Source organism: Myotis daubentonii, chromosome 3 (genome assembly GCF_963259705.1).
Source record: "Myotis daubentonii chromosome 3, mMyoDau2.1, whole genome shotgun sequence".
Lineage (NCBI taxonomy): Eukaryota > Metazoa > Chordata > Mammalia > Chiroptera > Vespertilionidae > Myotis > Myotis daubentonii.
Window position 1 is genome coordinate 31,820,088 of NC_081842.1, and position 12,342 is coordinate 31,832,429.

Genomic DNA, 12,342 nt, shown 5'->3' on the forward strand with positions numbered 1-12,342 from the left:
GGGCGTGCAGGATGCAGTCGATCAATGATTATCTCATCATTGATGTTTCTATCTCTCTCGTCCTCCCCCTTCCTCTCAGAAATCAATAAACATATTTTAAAAAAAGAAAACCAAAACAACCAACCTTGAATGGAACCCTCCACAAACTGTAGTATTGTTTGTATTTTAGCAACAATATCCTGAACTGTGGTTCCTCTTTTTATTAATAATGTTTAGTATGTTTTTTCCCCATTGTAACTTTAGTTTTTAGCATATTTGTTGAATGAATAACTAAATATTTTTTAAAAAAGAGCCACTCTTTTTTTCTTTCTTAGATGGAGTGATGGAGGCCTAGAAAAGGTATGACTTGCCCAGCGTCCCACATTCAGTCTTTGGACCTCTGGGTCTAGTCCTCCAATAAGGCCATGAAGGTAAAGCTGCAAAGTCATTCTTATTCATGCACTCATATAAGACACATTAGGATTGGTCTCTTTCAGTAAAAATTTTAAATTGTGCATGGGCAGACTTTGATGTTGGCACAGCATTTGAATCTTGACCATACCGTCTCTAGCTATGAGATCTTGGATCATTTAAATTAAAAAATCCTTATATGTAGTATTGAGATTATAATACCTACTTCATAGAATTAAATGAGTAAATGTGAGCTGTTGTTACTATTACCACAAGTATTATGATGTAGTTATCCTTGACTTTAAGAAGAACACTCACACCCTGGCTGGATAGCTCAGTTGGTTAGAGATTTGTCCTGAAATGACAAGCTGTGGGCACATACAAGAAGCAACCAATAGCCCTGCCAGCATTCCTCAGTGGTTGAGCGTCGACCTATGAACCAGGAGGTCATGGTTCGATTCCCTGTCAGGGCATGATGTGGGCTCAAACCCCAGTGTGGGGCATGCACGAGGCAGCCAATCAATGATTATCTCTCATCATTGATGTTTCTATCTCTCTCTCCCTCTCCCTTCCTCTCTGAAATCAATAAAAATTTTTTTTTTAAAAAAGAAGCAACCAATGAAGGCCTAAATAAGGGGAACAACAAATTCATGTTTCTTTCTCTTTGCCTCTCCCTCTCTCTCTCTTTCTAAAATCAATTAATAAAAAAATTTAAGAAGCGCACCAGCTTGTCATATTGGAGTCACATATGTAAAGAGACAACATCATAATGCTCAATTGACAGTTCTCAGATTCTTAATGTACTGTGATGGCACCATAGTGTTTATTTATAACTGTAGTTTGTAATGGAGTTGGGGCAGGAAGGAAGAACACAGGCTAGTCACTGATATAGTATTGACACAGGGAAGTCTTGTTTCTATTTTGACAGTTAAGTTCTATAGTGGCATATTTTAGTTGTCTGAATTAGGAATTTATTTCTGGCAAGACAGCCTATACTCATTCAGATATTTTCTTCCTCTGTGTTCTGATGCTGGAATAGAAAGTGTGTCAAAGTCTGTGTGACTAGGAAAGAACTTAAAATGAATCCCAAGCAGTCTGTGAAGTTTGTGCCTGCTTGGAATCAGGATAAACCGTCAGCTCAAGGGAAAAATAAAAATAGTCAAATGGTTATTTGGCCTCTTTCAGAGCAATGATGTTGTCCGGTTTTTAGAAAAACCTTTTAAATTGTGGATGGGAAGACTTTGGTTCCTTTGACATTTTGTGGATGAGTCATAGTCACTCCATGCATGTTTTCTGTATTGAGAGTGACTAATGGTTAGTTTCAAATGTCAGTGTCCACACTCGGAGACTTCTGACAAGGGTAAACTAGACCCCAGTCTCTTAGAACAAAGTCAGATCATGGTACCCTCGAAGATGAAATAAACAGAATCAGCACAAATTCCAAGAGATTTGCCCCTTGCAGAAATGAATCCAACCACTAGAGTGGTTTATTCATGATAAGTGGTTAAACTGGGGCATCTACCAGAACTCCCTAAAGGAGACTAGCATGTAACAAACACGAGATAGGCCATGAGCTAAGAAATAATAACATGTCTAAAATAATATCCTAACAGTAGATACAAACTGCATAGATTAAATAAAGTTTCCAGAATCTGACAAAAGAATTTGCCAAAGTTTCTCTAACACGAGAGTAAGGGGAAATAAATAAAACACTCTATTTGAAGGGCTCAGCTATCCCAGTAACCTGACAGGAGTTCTTGGGTAGAATTTGGGAGAATTCTCTAGTCCCTATTGCAGACTGGATGGCACAGTTCATGAAACTGCCGAACTGCATTAATCCTGATGGTGCTCACAGGTCATCTTTGATCACTCATTTGGTTTTCTCACTATCCTAATACCAGGAAGGGAATCACCTGTGCAACACTCACAAGCATCCCCCGTTGCACGTGACTATATTGGCAGCCTCTCAGGATTGGGGCAGCATGGTTGGGTTCTACATGACTTTTTGATAGAACTGATAGGATAGAGTTTCTGTACCTAATAAGCCTGGTCAGACTGTGAGACAACCACAACCCTCTGAAGTCCTGCCTGAGGCGCCAGTTCTTGGATTTATCTCCCCTTTCCCTTATTTATCTTTTCAATATAATTTTTACTGAAACACCACCTGTTTTTGTCTTAAAATTATTCCTCAGAAGACAATGTGAGTTCATTGATTTTCTAAAAATATCTATCACTGTAAATTTTGTGTATACTAATTAAATGCACCATGCTGATCAATTCAGGAAAACCACCTTGCCCCCGAAGCAGAAATGGTTTGAGAGCTGTCATTTTTCATTTTCTTAGTTACTACTTAAATTCATCCAATTACTTAGATTCATCAAATTACCCAATCTTACTTAAATTCATCCAATTATCGGGTCTCTGGGATTATGAATCTAATAATCTGCCACTTACAGTGAACTTTGGATGAACTTTGCTCCATTATCAAATGTTGGGAGCCATGGACACTACTGTCTTTCTTCATGGGCACACCGCTTTCTGTGATAGTCTCCAGCTGAGTGACGGCATTGAGTGTATACAGGGGTGGGCAAAAGTAGGTTTGCAATTATAATACAAATAAATAATACAATAATCCTATATAGTAAAAAGCTAATATGCAAATTGACTGAACTACTGAATGATAGGTCACTATGACGCGCACTGACCACCAGGAAGCAGATGCTCAATGCAGGAGCTGCCCCCTGGTGGTCAGTGCACTCCCACAGGGGGTGCTGCTCAGCCAGAAGCTGGGCTCACAGCTGGCGAGTGCAGTGGTGGTGGCGGGAGTCTCTCCCACCTCCGTGGCACCATTAAGGATGTTCTACTGACAGCTTAGGCCCATGGGGAGCGAGCCTAAGCCATCAGTCAGACATCCCTGAGGGCTCCAGGACTGCCAGAGGGTGCAGGCTGGGCTGAGGGATCCTCCACCCACTGAGTGCACAAATTTTCTGCACTAAGCCTCTAATTTGAAATAAAGTAGCTTGCTCCTCAAGGGAAAATTTCCACAGACCCCTTGACTTATCAAGTCCCAACCACCCCTGGAGTCACACATGCTCCTGACAGACAGACATCCAGTAGATGTCACTGGATATCACCTTCCCAGCTTTACACAGCCAACTGCCTCAGACCTTCTCCTGCCTTGTAGCCCTATTAGGTCACTGAAGCCCCCCTAAAAGCAGAAAAATCAAACTGGCTCTACCTGTCTTCCCATGGAAGACAATAGAATATCTGAAGATCTGAAAGTCTTTTACATCACTTCAGATCTAGAAGTTACCATAATGATGATCTATCAGAAGCACTAATGGTGATTTGGGCAGGACAATTCCTTGTGCAGACACCTGAGCCCACTACACTAAATGCCAGAAGTGCCTACCCCATGTCTCTGTGACAGTCACAAGTAGCTCCCCAAATTTACAAATTTCCCCTAGGGGTAGTCATACAGCCCCTGTTTGTGGTTGAGAAACCCTGAATAAAAGCACAGAGAGATTAATGAGTTGGAGGGGGCTTCTTATAGAAACTTCTGGGGACTAGTTTGAAAACCATTGATCTCTGACCCCATATTTTACTTCTCAAAAAAATTATTGGAAGTCCAGTACCGATTCTGAGCTGCTGTAGACCTCACATAAGTATGGCTAGATTTCACTAGGGGAGAAGACCAGAAGTAAATTCTCTCTGTTCACATCCATTGGGAAATTAACAGCACATTACTCCAAGCAGTATTTTTCAGTGGAGGAGTGCTCTTCTAGCCAGAACATGTAGGTAAAATGGAAATTCCTCAGAGAAGGGGCTCATGTGTTAAGTCTATAAATGGCACACACTAGTTATCTGAGAAACTTATGATTTTCAAAGAGACAGTATAGCATGATGGTTAAGAGCACAAACTTGTTAGCTCTATAGATTTGGGCAGATTATTTACCTACTTTCGTATCCAGGTTTATTGTCTGTAAAATGGGGATAATAACATTACTGACAATATAGGGTCATAGTAAATGTAAATAAGAATTAGCTAATAATCATCATCATTGTTGTTACTGGGTGAAATACTAGAAAGAAATGTCAGAATTTCCAATAAATAAGTAATAACATAAAAACTAAAAACCTTGATTTATTTTTTTTATTATTTTGGCTGAATGAGGCAGAATATGAATTATTTAAGTTCTTGGCCCCATTTATAGAATGATAGAATGTTATAGCTTGCAGGACCTGAAACACTACTTAATCCAAATTTCTTATTTTAGAGGTAAAGATGATGAAGCTAACAGGAGTGAAATCCTTGCCCCAATTCTTGCAGCAAGGATTCTGGGGTTTTAAATCTTTTTCATAGTTATATCCATGAAATTTTTACCTGTTTACTATCCTTAACCAGTAGTTGGTTTACCTGGGAGTGCAAAGGGAAATAATCCGAAATCCAAAAACATCCACTTTTCTACTCCTAGCAGCTCTGGTAAAAGTTTGGTGGAAGCGGTTAAATTCGTTGACTAAAGTTTTTATGCCTAATAAAAAGATGCATGATGTTAAAAGGTAGATGCAAAGAGCAGTGGATTGCAAGAGAGGAGGCTGAAGTCTTACTTCTGCCTCTGATATTAACTTGAGTGATTGCTCTTAGTCTCAATTCCTGTTTGTAAAATGAGAGTTGGGTTATGTGATTGTTAAAATATTGGCACAATAATATATTGTTTAAATATAATCCCTAATGAACAGTTAAGTCTTTACAATCATGAAGACCATTTTGTCATTAGAACGTTCAAACACCTGGATGTAATGGTTTTAACTTGCTGATTATTAAAAACAAAGAGAAAAGCAATTTAAAAAATGAACAGGCCATGGAAATCAGCTTGCTCATTTGTAGGACAGTTTATTGGGTTGGAATATTTTGCCTTTGGCAAACAAGAATCAGTTAATTCCAGGCATTTGCTTATTGACTTGCTAGAAGAGAATGATCTATTTTTCTTTCATTTTTGTCAATAATCACCAGTTAAAACTCTTAAAGGGAAGCCCAATTATCCCTGGGAAAGGATAATATTCTGTGACCTGCCAGACTGTGATGTCACTAGCTCTTCTCTAATTAACACATGTGCTTTCATTCTAAGCTAAGTTCCTTCTGAATTTAGAAATAGTAATTGCCTGCAACAATCATGAAGGCCAATCAAATACTTTCTCCAGGAAATAAGTACCTCTTTAAGGTAAAAGTGAAAAATAGCATACAACTCCACTCACTCATTGTATTTATGAAGTTGTCTCATTACAGTCAAATGCAAGACTCTTGGGCTGACACAGCCCTTGTTTCCTGGAGCAGGGAAGCAAGATATAATTCTCAGATGCAGTCGTTCTTGACCATCACTGCCTATGTTCCCAGAGGGGCTAAGAGTATTTGTCAGGGTTAGATTTGACTTTCTGTGTTTGTCTCCTGTTTTGTTTGCTAAAGAAAAATGCCCCAGGGAATATTCATTTCTTGTTAGATGATTGCATGGCATGAACTGACCTGGAACAATGGTCTGAATTCAAGCAATCTTTATTGAGCACCCATGTGCCAAGTTTATAGAAGTTTTAAACACCTCATGACCACAACATTTCTGTGCCAATAAAATCAATTATTTTATTGATTAAATGAATGCATGCTACAGCCATCGTTTCAAAGCCACATTATAAGTTCTCTTTATTTCCTTGGATATAAGATCGGTGAAATCACCCAAACTAAAGACAGTAAAAATTAAACTATTTTCATCTCTGAGATGTATTTTTTCCCTTTCCAAAATCCAGGCCCTTCCAAGAGCTAAACAAGTTCCATAAAATAAATAAACCATGACTCCCAACAAAAGTGTTTATTACTAACGCCAACATGATCCACTAGAGGACAGAGTTGACAATCTCACTAATTTTTCCTTTAGTAATATAATTCCATATGCAACACAGTCCTGAGATGATATGCTTGAGCAGCATCAGGGCTGAGAGTATGTCTCTGCTAAAGGTAGGCCAACTAGGTCTCTAAGAAAGGAAATAACCTGCCAGAGCTCATGGAACTAGAGATAGAATCTAGAGCCCTTGGCCATACTCATGAGATGGGTAGAAGCTCATCTCGATTAGTAGTTAGTAAAAATATTCCTTTAAATAATCTCCCTTACCCACTCATACTGAGGAATATCTATAATACTTTTTATATTTTCTCTAAACTCCTATTACTATAAAAGGATAATTATTGATAATCAACTTAAAACTATTTGTTACAAGGAAAAAGCTGTTTCAGACCTACTGAGACATCCTAGTGTTTTTTTTTTGTTGTTGTTGTTTTTGTTTTTAATCCTAAAGGAAATGTTCAGGGGAAAATGAACTAAACCATAAACAATATTTCAATTCATAGAACCTAACCAACCAGAAATCTCAACAATGCAAATGGTATTTTCTTTGGCATTCCACTTTTCACTGAAAAAATGACAACAAAAGCAAAGTACACTTCTACCAGAAATTTAAACATTCACAAATGCATTTAGTTAACACTACCCTATTTGTTTATTACAGTTATATGCTCTACTATACCATCTACATGAAACTATCAACCATTACAGATTCAATCATGCTCCTTACAAAGTACTTTTACATACCTATGCTTTGAGTCTCATTGTAGGCCTTTGAGATAGGTATAGCAATTCTCATCAACATTTTACAAATAAAGAAATTGAGCTCTATAGGGTCTTATAATGTCACCAAGTAGTAAATGGCACACATACTATTAACTTTAAGCTCTGTATTCTTTCCCTATTTATCATACTATACTTACTAAGACAAGATGCATATATATATATATATGTTGTTACATATGTATGTGATTACATATATAAACTTGCGTTCTGTATAATAACTTTCAAGCTATTTCTAAGGTGGAATTCAGGAAACTAACAAGACCCATCGATGGACCATTTTACTCTGTTGGTAAAATAAAATCCATATAGCCCTAACTGGTTTGGCTCAGTGGATAGAGTGTCAGCCTGTGGACTGAAGGGTCCCAGGTTCGATTCTGGTCAAGGGCGTGTACCTTGGTTGCGGGCTCATCCCTAGTAGGGGGTATGCAGGAGGCAGCTGATTGATGTTTTTCTCTCATCAATGTTTCTAACTCTCTGTCCCTCTCCCTTCCTCTCTGTAAAAAATCAATAAAATATATTTTTAAAAATAAAAATAAAAAATAAAATCCATATGAAGCAAACCCCAGAGGTCACCAGCTCCTTCAGTGAGACATGTGCTCTTTTTGCTAGCCTTATTGTCTTGAGCACCTTTGGGCTTCTGGGAATGTTCTAGGCACATGTATCTTTTTTTACTTTTTTGGCAGAAGTTTCAAAGCAAAGTCCCAAGTCTGTTTCCCAATTCCAAATTCTCAATTGCTGTGAGGATGTTTTTCACACTTTCTAAAGCAACATTGTTCAATAGAACTTTCTGCAGTGCTGGAAATGTTCTATATCTGCACTGTCCAATAAAGTAACCATTGGCCATATATGGTTATTGAGCACTTAAACTATGGCTAGTGTGATTAAGGAACTGAATTCTTAGTTACATGTGCCTAGTGATTACCATATGGAACAGAGTAGCTCTGGATAATTTAAGATTGTGGTTCACAGGGCCCAGAGCATCCCAGCAACAGCATTCTTGCAAAATAACCTAGTACAAGAGAAGTTATGTATTTAATTATGAGTTATGCCTTAATTGATTCTCGATGGGTTTTGAAGCAGAATGCTGGTATGTGCATTAAAAAGGCTTATGGGAATCTTTACTAGTAAGTAAAAGATAACAAATGGGGGATATGTTGTGGTAACTATTAAGGAATAAAAGCAGAATAGTGTTATTTGAATTGAATTTTAATTTCTAAACTCTACATATTTGAAGCAGACTAGAGCTGTCCAATTCAATATAAAATTTTTCTCTTTGCCAATGTAATTACTAGGGCTACAAAAATTCAATTAAAGAAGGTGAGATATTACTGTGGGCTGAAATAGGAGCAAAAATAAATGAATAGGACATCAGGTTCTGCTGTATATGAGAGTGGACTAAAACTCTAGGATCACCTCCATTGGAATTATCTACTTGACAGAATTGTGAAGATTCAATAAATGATTTATGAAAGAACTTAGCATAATGCCTATGATGCAGTAAGCATTTGATAGATATTAGCACTTATAATGATTATTTATTTCTGCCTATATCTTTTAAAGATGTCTTTTAAGTCCCTCTGAGAACGTAGGAAGATGCTTTAGGTAATTAATTTTGGAAAAGTTATTTTATTGGGAATAGATCATAAAAGATGAAACATGGACAACATAAAGGCAAGAAATGCCAGATTGCCATCCCCATTTATTAAATGCTGCCATAGGTAGAACTGTTACAAGGAAAGTGGGTCAGATGTCTCAGGTACATTGGGTCAGACAATACTGGAATAGTGAGACCAGAGGGGAAAGAATAGGAAGAAAAAGTAGCTAAGAGGGCTGCTTGTATTTTAGATGTTTGAATTTGTGGTATATTACTGAATATAGTTCATTGATGGTGATGTCTTGTCAAAGATAATCAAGGAAGTCATCGTGGAAGAGTATTTGAGGCACAAGGAGAGTAGTGGAAAGGGTGCTGGCCCTGGAATCAAGTCAACTAGGTTCCAATCCTTATATTCACATGACTTAGACTAATGGCCATCTTCTGGTCCCCAAATACCCCTTCTTGGAAAATTACAGTGCTGGATGACCTTAAAATTATTCCTGCCCTAAAACTCTGACTGTGAAAACCCAGTGGGCTCTAGTCCTCCAGACTTCCTGAAGCTCTGCTGCTTTTCAGGCAAGCCTGCTGTGTTAGTCCTCTGACTTGTTTTTTGCAATCTTGAAGCTCAAGTTGTGTGAACAGTGTTATTGAGCAGCATGCACAAAAGCAGTTGGAAGGGTGGGAGTGAGTGACAGCGGGTGGGTGAGCAGATTAAAGAGGAAAAGGTTGGAAGAGAGTAGTGTGTGTGAAAAAGAAAGCAGTCCTTTCTCCTTTGCCATTCTCTTGCTATATTTCCCAACAATAGCCGTCCAAAGCCAAATGCCAAAATGAAGGCATGGGAAATAATTTGGACTTTGGAGTTAAGCAGACCTGAATTTTAATCCAAGCTGTGGATTTGATATGCCTAACTTCAGGGCTTTTGTTTTGTTTTAAATCTCTGGGATATTTATGGTTAGCAGTTTATGGAGATTAAATGAGATAAATTACCCATCAGATAATACGTGTTCAGTAAATATTCTCTTAATTTTGCCTCTCTAAATTTGCTTAATTCTCTCTCCATCTTACTCATAATATAAAGCACTAGTCAAAGAAACAAACAAGCAGGGATGCTTAGAGATCTTATCTGGAGGGTGTAAAGAGCCTGCCCTGGGGAGAGAAGGGTACTGAACAGAGAAAAAGCCATAGCCCAAAGCCTAGTCTCTCCGTTAATGCAGCCTCTCCCTTTGGGTAACCTCACAATTTTCTGGTTCCTCCAAGCCACAGAAATGATTATTAGAAAAGCACTCCTAACTGCTTCTCCAATGCCGCCAACAGAAAGATTCACTGCGCAGTGGAGGAAAGAGAAGAGGCACCACATATCTTATACCCATCGGAAGTTAGCTAAGCTGGACCCTGGAGAAACACCCGCTCCTTGCTCCTCTACCCGAGGGAAGCAAAGGCACCTTTACCCGTCTCTCTAAGTCGCTTACTCCACCTGACCCCTTGTATTTGGTTCTAACGTAGTTTCTGTTTGAGGGAAATAGTGGCAAGCGATGAGCCGCCACTTCTCTGCAGGCGTTAGCTCCCCGCCTCGGAGAACTTTCAGGACCGCGGACAGCGCCCACACCGGCAGTGGGCTCTATGGCCCAGGCTCCTGCCCGGAGCTATCCTGCCAAAGGAGGGGCTGGAGGAGGGGGAGAGGCGGATTATCATTTTGTGGTTCTTCTCCATCTGGCCGGTGACTGGCTCCAGAGTTCGGTGAGAAACCCTCCCCCAGAGCCAGTTCCTTTGCACCTCTCAGTTCCAGATCTCCACGAACCAAGCTTTGCACAGGTAGTGGGGTCAGGAGTGTCAGGAGCAGGCTCGCTGTTCCAGTTTCCCCCCATTTTTCCTTGACCTTCCTTTCGCTTCTAGTCTTTTGGGACTTCTATCTTATTCTTCAATCACAATATAAAATACCTACCCGTGGGGGTGGGAGGGTTCAGGGGGGAGGAGGAGTTCGGGACTGCGTCCTGTGAGGCCACACTGCCCTACTCTGGCCCTCTGGATTCGTAGGAAACTGATGTGCTTTGAGATGTGGAAAGAGAGGAGGCTCTGACGGGGTAATAAGTGCGGTGAGAATCCTTTCCCGGAGCTGCCCTCTCCCCCCCTCGCCCCACATTTCTCCCATCACGTTCTCCTCGCCTCCCGGCGCGTCACCGCTCCCAGGGGACAGATGTCCCCGGAGCGCACCGGCCTGGTCAGGGCACCGGGCTCCGCCAGAGTCCTTTTGAAGAGTTTGCGCGCAGGTAAAAGGGCAGATGTTGTCCCGCCCTCCCCTCGGGCTGCGGCGGAAAAGCGTCTCTTTTTTTCCGTGGGCTCATTCCGAGCGCGAGAACCGAGCTGCGGGAGCTGGGTGTGAGCCAAAACGGGAAGGAAAAGAGGGGCCCGGCGTCTGTGGAGCCTCGAGCGGCCCGGACGCTGCTCGTGGCTCCCTCCTTTGCCTCTCTCCCTGGCCGCCGTGAGGCTGCATCTGCCCCAGCCCCGCCTGGCAGCTCCCGGGAGTCGGAGCCCGGCGTCCCCAGACGCTGGAAGCTGTCCGGGCCCCATTCCGGGCCAGAGTCTGGGAGACACCCCGACCCAGCTCCTTGCTCCTTCCCGGGCGGGGGGTGGAGGGAGCAGCACTCAACCTCCTCGCCATGTTCCTGCATCCTCCCTCCCGGGGGCTTGGGCTACCTGATTCATTCAACCAGAGACATCATCCCATCTGCGGAAGTCCAGCCGGGATGCAGCGGGTGCGCAGGGGCACAGACTGCGGCGAAGGGGGACTTTCACTCACCTGAGGGTTAGCGGCGATGAACTGGCTGCTGGCAGTCCGCACTTACAGCCGGGCTCTCTCTCCCACTGTGATGCGGGGCGCTGGTGGCAAAGGAAGGCTGGAGGCAGCCGCTGCTGCTGAACAGCTCCTCAATTATTCAAAGAGCCCCCCCACTCCTGCCTGGATCTGCCTGTCATCTCTCCAGCTCTTCTGTCTCCGCCTTCCTGAAGTCACGTGAGCGGGCCACCTCCCCCCCCCCCCCACATTACTGAGCCCAAGCTACCCCCCCTTACACACACACACACACACACACACACACACACACACACACACACACACAAGCTATCTGCCATTCTCAACACCTCCCTGGTCTACTGAGCCTCCACGATATGGCTTTCAGTATCTCAGGCTGTCCGGAGACTGAGGGGGCCAGAGATGGGAGCCGTTCTCTGCCCTGGGAAAGCAGGACCAGGCAAGCCTGCAGTGTTGGTGTGTTGAGAAGGCACCTGTCAGCAGCCCCTCCTCTGCTGGACTTGGCCCTGAGGAAAGCTGGCCACTCAGACCCGCTTCCTGCCCTCTGAAAGCGTACCCCCTCCTCACCTGAGCTCTTGCTGCTCTTAAATTTCTTCCACTACCCTCCCCCCTCAGCATTATTGGAAAGAAAGGGTGGGAGAGATTGGATTTTTCTCTTCGCCTAAAACAAAATCAAGTCCTCCTCCTTCAAAGCTCCACTAGGCCAAGTTTTTCTTTGGGTTCTCAACATCTTATAAGTGGAAGGACTGTGAATTTGAGATGTGAAGACCCACCAGGAATTCCAGTCTATGTGAGCTTGGGTTATTTCATTTCCCTTAGCCGTTCTTTTTTTTTTTTTTTTTTAAATCTGGAAAATGATCTCCTCACAGGAC

General features: G+C 41.9%; 1 protein-coding gene across 1 annotated transcript in view; it reads right to left on the reverse strand.

The window, feature by feature from the left end:
- Window positions 1-11,622, reverse strand: part of SLC7A14 (solute carrier family 7 member 14) — a 104,428-nt gene extending 92,806 nt beyond the window's left edge. The window contains exon 1 of the mRNA XM_059687017.1: window positions 11,459-11,622. The gene's annotated coding sequence lies outside the window, so the exon portion shown is untranslated. The remainder of the gene's footprint in view (window positions 1-11,458) is intronic.
- Window positions 11,623-12,342: the final 720 nt, after the last annotated feature.